Source organism: Carya illinoinensis, chromosome 1 (genome assembly GCF_018687715.1).
Source record: "Carya illinoinensis cultivar Pawnee chromosome 1, C.illinoinensisPawnee_v1, whole genome shotgun sequence".
In the NCBI taxonomy this organism is placed as follows: domain Eukaryota; kingdom Viridiplantae; phylum Streptophyta; class Magnoliopsida; order Fagales; family Juglandaceae; genus Carya; species Carya illinoinensis.
Window position 1 is genome coordinate 53926072 of NC_056752.1, and position 6777 is coordinate 53932848.

The 6777-nt window shown below is 31.6% G+C and overlaps 1 long non-coding RNA gene across 1 annotated transcript; it reads right to left on the minus strand.

Annotated features, from left to right (window-relative positions):
* Window positions 1-4400: 4400 nt before the first annotated feature.
* Window positions 4401-6199, minus strand: LOC122287855. Its single transcript, XR_006235143.1, has 2 exons — window positions 5750-6199; window positions 4401-5068 (listed from the first exon to the last, which is right to left on the minus strand). It is a non-coding gene; the product is annotated as an uncharacterized LOC122287855 (long non-coding RNA).
* Window positions 6200-6777: the final 578 nt, after the last annotated feature.

Here is a 6777-nt window from a genome sequence, read left to right on the forward strand (position 1 = left end):
CTCATTTGTTTATTCAAACTTAAACTATCTCATCTCATATTATAACTTTTTTAAATCTCTATATAAAATATAATAAAAAATTTAATTTTTTTTAATTTAAAAATAAAATTAATATTAAAAAATTATATTATAATAATATTTTATTTTATTTTTAATAAAACATCTCACCAAACATGTCCCAGGGGAAAAGTTTTGAGCAAGCGGCACGTGGATATGGGTTGATGGCTTTTTTATTTTGAGAGAGTAAAAGATAAAATAAAAAAATAAAAAGAAAAAGAAAGCCACACGTGGGCTGTGGGCAGTAGAACGGTAGTAAATAAATATTAGTAAATAAATATTATTACCCTAAGAAAATTTCCTCGTCAGAATCATAACCAAAGGATTGTTCTGTGACGTGAATAAAAATGTGAAACATTCAAAGGCTGATTTTAAAAATAATAATAAAAAGTCGTCTCAAGCCTCTTCTTCTCACTGCGACTTTGAAAAAATTATAAAATTATTTATTGACTCAAGCATACTCACATCATGCTCTTCTTTTTCTTTCCCTTCTCACGCAGGTTTATACTTTTAGACCGATATTGACGTATTGCGTTGGGTTGCGTTGACAGTTCGATGTGAAATTTTAAAGAGATGCATGCAATGAAGGTGCCGGTGGAATAATTCAACCAACCTACACCTTTCGAAGTTGAACCATAGTTTTCTCTCTATCGATCATAATCTTTTTTGTTGAGAAAACTTGACCTGAAAGGAGTACATGAACATCGAATTATTGAATTTTACATTTATTTTGACTTTTTTTTTTATGTTCCTATTAGTCATTATAATTTATTTCGCGTGAAACCATGTTTGAGTTGGATTTTTTTGACGCAAAGTGCGTCAAGTTCTGTGTTTTGATTAATCCTTTTGGATTGTTAGAGGATTAGCAGTTGACCAAATGAAATTATATTGTGGTCAAAATTTAGCTAATTTTCATAAAATACATCCATATCAGACTTAATATTTGTACAATAAATTTCATTATCATTTTTTTTGCTTGCCAAATTTGGCAAGTCCAAACTGCTGGCCAAATAATCTTCCTGTCTCAAAAATTCTTCCTACTTGTATCTTCAGAAATGTGCGAAGGACAACAAATCACAAAACGCATCTCTTGGAGCATACTCCACATGCTTTTTTCACTGACCACCTTCCAAATTGCAGAGCACACCAAATTTTGAAGCTAGAAACATCAACCTCCGGTAAGCCTATTCACCCACCGTCGCCTGTTCACTGGACACCGTCTCCTCTTTTTCGCTAGCCACTGTCCCCAGTTCATCAACCTCAAATAAGCACTTTCATCCCCCCTTTTTACCTCTTTTTCAATTGTTTTTTCACTCGCCACCATTGCCTATTCATCAACCTTCGATTGAAAAAGAGAGCAGGTAAATACCCAGTGTTCCAATTTAGCGATTTTACCATTTTTTCTACGGTTGAATTTGAAATTTCTTTGCAAAACCTTGCCTCACCAACCAATTTGAATTTTTCTTGTGATTCCAATTTTTCCTATGATTTAATTTTCTTTGAATTTTCCTCGAATTTTAATTTGTAGAATTTTTCCTAAAATTGAATCCATAGAATGGCGTGTTATAAGTTTTTTTCTAATAATGAATCTTTCTTATTCAAATTACAATTAGAATTAAAATAAATGAAAATGTCAAAAAATTAATATTTTAATAGAATAATGATAGATTTGGATAGTTTGTTATTTGGTGTCGTTAAAAAGTGGTTAACTAAATTTATAAAAGTGAGTTTTTTAGCCAAACTTTGACTGACTAGATCACTACTAATGCTCTTAGAGGCATAATTAAAACATATAGAGGATTATGAGTTAAATTAATGAATAATTATATTTAAAAACTTTTTTTACCGTAGTATCATTCTGATTTATTTTATTGATGTAACTATTAAATTTTTTTTTTATCTATTTTAATAGATCAATTTGATTCGAGGGCTGGTTATTAGATATGAAAATGTTAATAGATTAAGATATTAATGATAAGATGTATAATAATATATATAAGCTTTGACATTTTCCAATCGCAAAGGTCAAGAAAAAGGGAAGAGGCCGAAGGGAGGTCACGCCATCACTGATTTCTTTTTTTCTTTTCCTTTTTTTTTAAAAAAAAACCTCAAGTCAATAAATAAATTAGGTTAGAATTGCGTCTTTTTCTATATGATATTTTCTAATAGAAAATTTTCATACGTCATATCACCATTTAATTTTTATCTTTTCATATAAAAGGTGATATATTTATCATTATTAGATATTTTTTATAATTAAATAATTTTTTATTATCTAATAAATAATTCTTTCCAAACTTATCACTATATATATATATATATATATTATATTAGATCAGTCGCAAAAGTCTAATAAAATTAAAATAACTAATACTTTATTGCATTGACATTTATTTTTAAGCTTACAAGTAATTTGCAGCAGCTAGGGTCGGTAGGACAGATGACGTACAGTTTTAGGATAAGAGACGTACGTAGAACTTGGAATTACTAATATTTGATGGATCGGGTCTAATGACCTATTCCTGATCTTTTTCTTCTAATTATTAATTAACAAAAAAGTTTGTGCAGACGTACGTCTATCATGTGCGTTTACTCGATCAGCCCCTTGGAAATGTTTGTCAACTCATGATCATCTTACTTTATATTTTTGCAATACTACAACCTCATGATGCCTTCAAGGCAATTTGGATACTGTTGGCGGCCGGGGGAGAGGTCACAGAGAGAGAGAGAGAGAGAGAGAGAGAGAGAGTTTAACTTCAGAAGCATATATAAAACTAGATGCTATGCTGATGGAGGTATATATAACATATATATATGCAATGATGATCTTCAGGAACTTTTAGGTTAAATTAAGGTATTCTCTAGCTAAGGATCGGAGTTGATAATTAGGAAAAAAGTAGTTGACAAGTAAATTAAAATAGGAATAGAAAACCAAAACTAAACCATACCGGACAAAAGACGTATACGTGGATACAGAGCATGCAGCGAAATGAATGGGGAAGAAAGGACAAATGCGATCTTTGGAGCACAGCCATCTACATGAATCCCATACCTGAGCAATAATTTATAATGGTTTGAGTACCCTAAATCACATGGCTCAATTATATATATACATAATCTTCTACCTTCAAAATTAAGGAATCAATATTGAAAACCCAATTATCATGACCGCGTGGCCATTATATGTATATGTTGTCTATAGAAATATCTATATATAGCAACAGTCATAATCAAAAGAGAAAGAGTTTTGCTATATATAAACAAAGTCGTTAATCTACGTATCAATACTAATTATTTTATACTTAAAATTTAAATTAGTACTATTTTCAATAAAATCTACTTTTTGATCAATCACAATAAATTAGTGCATAAATATACTTGTAACTAGACTTTACCAAATGTTGTGATTTAATGTTAAAGAAATTGGCGTACATGTAGCAACAATATTAATTATATATACATATATATATATATATATATATATTTCGGTTTATTTGGCCAGTGATTACTGCTAGATCAAGTCATCGATCTTTATATCTAGAACAGCTTGTACGTCATGGCCATATCCCACAGCTGATCGTTTCATTTCGTGTGTGATAGAATTTTCAAGACAGACGGATGCGTGCGTACGTACGCATATAAGTTTCAAGTTCAAGGCATGTAGACTATTATTAGACGTACGTTGGAAGCTAGTATACGGGGGCGGAGATATTGAACAAACAGGCAAATTAAGGATAGATTTGGCAAGTAGGAAGAAACATAAAATTTTTATCTCATTTTATTATTATAATTTTTTTAAATTTTTACATAAAATATAATAAATAAATAATTTTTTTTAAATTTTAAAATAATAATAATATTAAAAAATAATATTTTAAACTTTAATCTAAAACTAAAAATTCTCATCGATCTCACTATCTAAACCTATCAGAGAAATCAATTAGCTAGCTAGTAAAAAAAACAGAGATAGTCGATATTATCGAAGTGAATTTAAGGGAATTTTTTCAGTTTAGGAGCCTATAGTTATATCTGTCTTTCTTAAGAATCTCTAAAACATCCAAGTATTTATATATACCATATCTATAAACGTCAATGTAGGAGAAAATCCGGGAGATTTTTATTTTGTTTTACATATTTTTATTCCCATTTTGTCCCTGCTTGTATTCCAAATTGCGTTTTGTTGTTTTTCTTTTTCTTCTTAATTTTGCGGGCTGATGTTTTGGTCTTTTTACCTTTTGTTACCTTTTCTCCTTCTCCTCGTGCCGCTTGGTTAAAAAATCACCAAAGAATTCCGGATACAATAGGAGAATAGCTTTACTAAAAAAATTAGTGCCGATTATAAATGAAATGAAAACAAATCTATCCATATTGTAATATACGTGTATAGTTAACAAAAGAAAATGTGATGACAGGATTCCAAATTATACAAAAAAAAAAAATTATCGTCAAATGGTTTCAGAAACACAACTGGGTTTGATAAGTGTCTACATCTAACAAAAGATTTGTTTTGGATGGCCTTATCTTCTGGCCGCTTGGTTTGAAAGTTTATCTGCACCACGCATTCCATCTCCCATGTCTTTTTACTCATTTCTTTCTAATTTTGTGCCTATTTATTAAGGAAATTCCCACCGCCTTTTGGAAGATAAATCCACTGCTCAGTGAGTTTTTATAAATCTGGTAACTTCTGGAAACAATCTACCACCTTCTTCAATTTCTGGAACATAAATCCACCGCTTTCCAGTGTCTTCTTCTCAGATAAAACACTCCCACCGCCTTGGTATTTTGTCTAATTTCCCTTGCCGCTTCACTCACTTTCTGGAAGATCAATCAAATCTACCGTCTTCGTATTTTGTCAAAATCACATTTCTACTCTATAAATTTCATCTTCTGCTCTGTCAAACTACATCGTCTTCCTCTGCTCCTAGGCTCTTGGTAAGTGATTTTCCTTCCTCTCATCACAGTTTTGCACCTTTGTAGGATGCCCCACACCCAACATGTCCGAATTTCTACGCTATGATCAAATACATGATGCGCATATGCATGGAAAAAAATTAATAGCCAAACAGATTGCCTCAATACACACATAAGCAATGCAAAAAGAATTGTGAAGTTGCTCAACATTCAGATGCCATCGACAGAAAAGAAATGGGATGTAGACCAAAAAAAAAAAAAAAACACACCCAAAGGAAGAACAAATTCCACATCCAACCGAGAAACTAAAAAAAAAAAAAAATCTACCATGACAAGAAATTAAAAAAAAAAAAATCGAATGTATAGAAATTTAAAAAAAAAAAAAAAAAAAATGCCCCCCACACACCCATTGTCTTCCCTGCATGAGGAAAAGAAACCCAAATAGAGATTGAAGATATTACAATCTTCTTCAACTAATATTTATATTAACAGCTCCTACAACAAAAATACAAATGTTTACCAAATCGAAAAACAACAAAAATACAAATGTTTACCAAATCGAAAAACAAGACAACTCCAACATCTAATCTACATCCAACACTTTTTGACAAAGTCTACAAGTGAACGAGTGGGAGGAACTGCCATGATTGATGTTGGATGGCATGGTACGATGGCGTAGGTGGCGGCAACATGGGTTTTGAAACTCAAAATGAATATGAGTTTCCGTGTGAGAGAAGGTGGTCGACGGTGATATAGAGAAAGAGATATAGAGGAGACGTACAAGCGGTGGCGGCTACATACGACGTGGCTAGTGAACAAGGTGCAAGCTTCAACTACAGCAACAATAAGTGGTTAGCGGCAAAAGGTTGCAAAGCCGTGCGAAGGGAGCCGTTGGGAGAGGCCATGAATCGATCAGGAAGAAGAAAGAGCTCGATGACGACAAAAGGTGACAAGTGCTGAGACAAGGTGTGGTCGTGGCATGGTTACGGCGGCACAATGGCGGTAGAGATAAGCTGGCTGGGAGAGAGCAATTATGAGATTTATTTCTTGAGAGAGAGAGAGAGAGAGAGAGAGAGAGAAAAAATAATCAAGGGGGAAGAACCGATGGGAAGGGAAGGATTCAAGGAAGTAAAAAGAAAAAGAAAATAAGAGAGAATAAGAGCAAGAAAAAGGCTAATGGAAAGGTAGGGTGGGGGAAGAAAAAGAAAAAATAGAGAGACAAAAAGAGAGTTTTTTTTTTTGGGGGGGGGGGGGGGGGGGGGGGGGGGGGGGGGGGGGGGGAGGCTACAAAAAGGTTCATGTCATCGTAATTTGACATTAATAAAAAGTCATATTAGTGGAATATGGAATAAATAATAATTAATATATAATATATCATTTGTTTTTATATAATAACATATGTGTAACATTTATCTTTTATGTAAATTTTATTATTTTAATAATTTTGTAAATATTAATGCTCTGTGATAGTCTGCAAAAAAATAATAAAGGCAACTAGACTCCAATTTTTTCATGTTTCATGTGCCTTTTCCGCACTGTTTCTTACTTTTTGAATGTTTTTATAACAAGCAAGAAATGTATTTTTTTTTTTTTTAAACTGTGGAAATTATGGAAGGATAATCAAGTTAACTATGACAAGAAAGTGCTTGATATTTTAAGATTGATTTGGATAATAAAATCATCTCAATCCATCTAATCTAATCATTATAATTTTTTTAAATTTTTATATAAAATTTAATAAAAATTCAACTTTTTTAATTCTTAAAACAATAATAATATTAAGAATAATATCAAAACATTTTTAATATC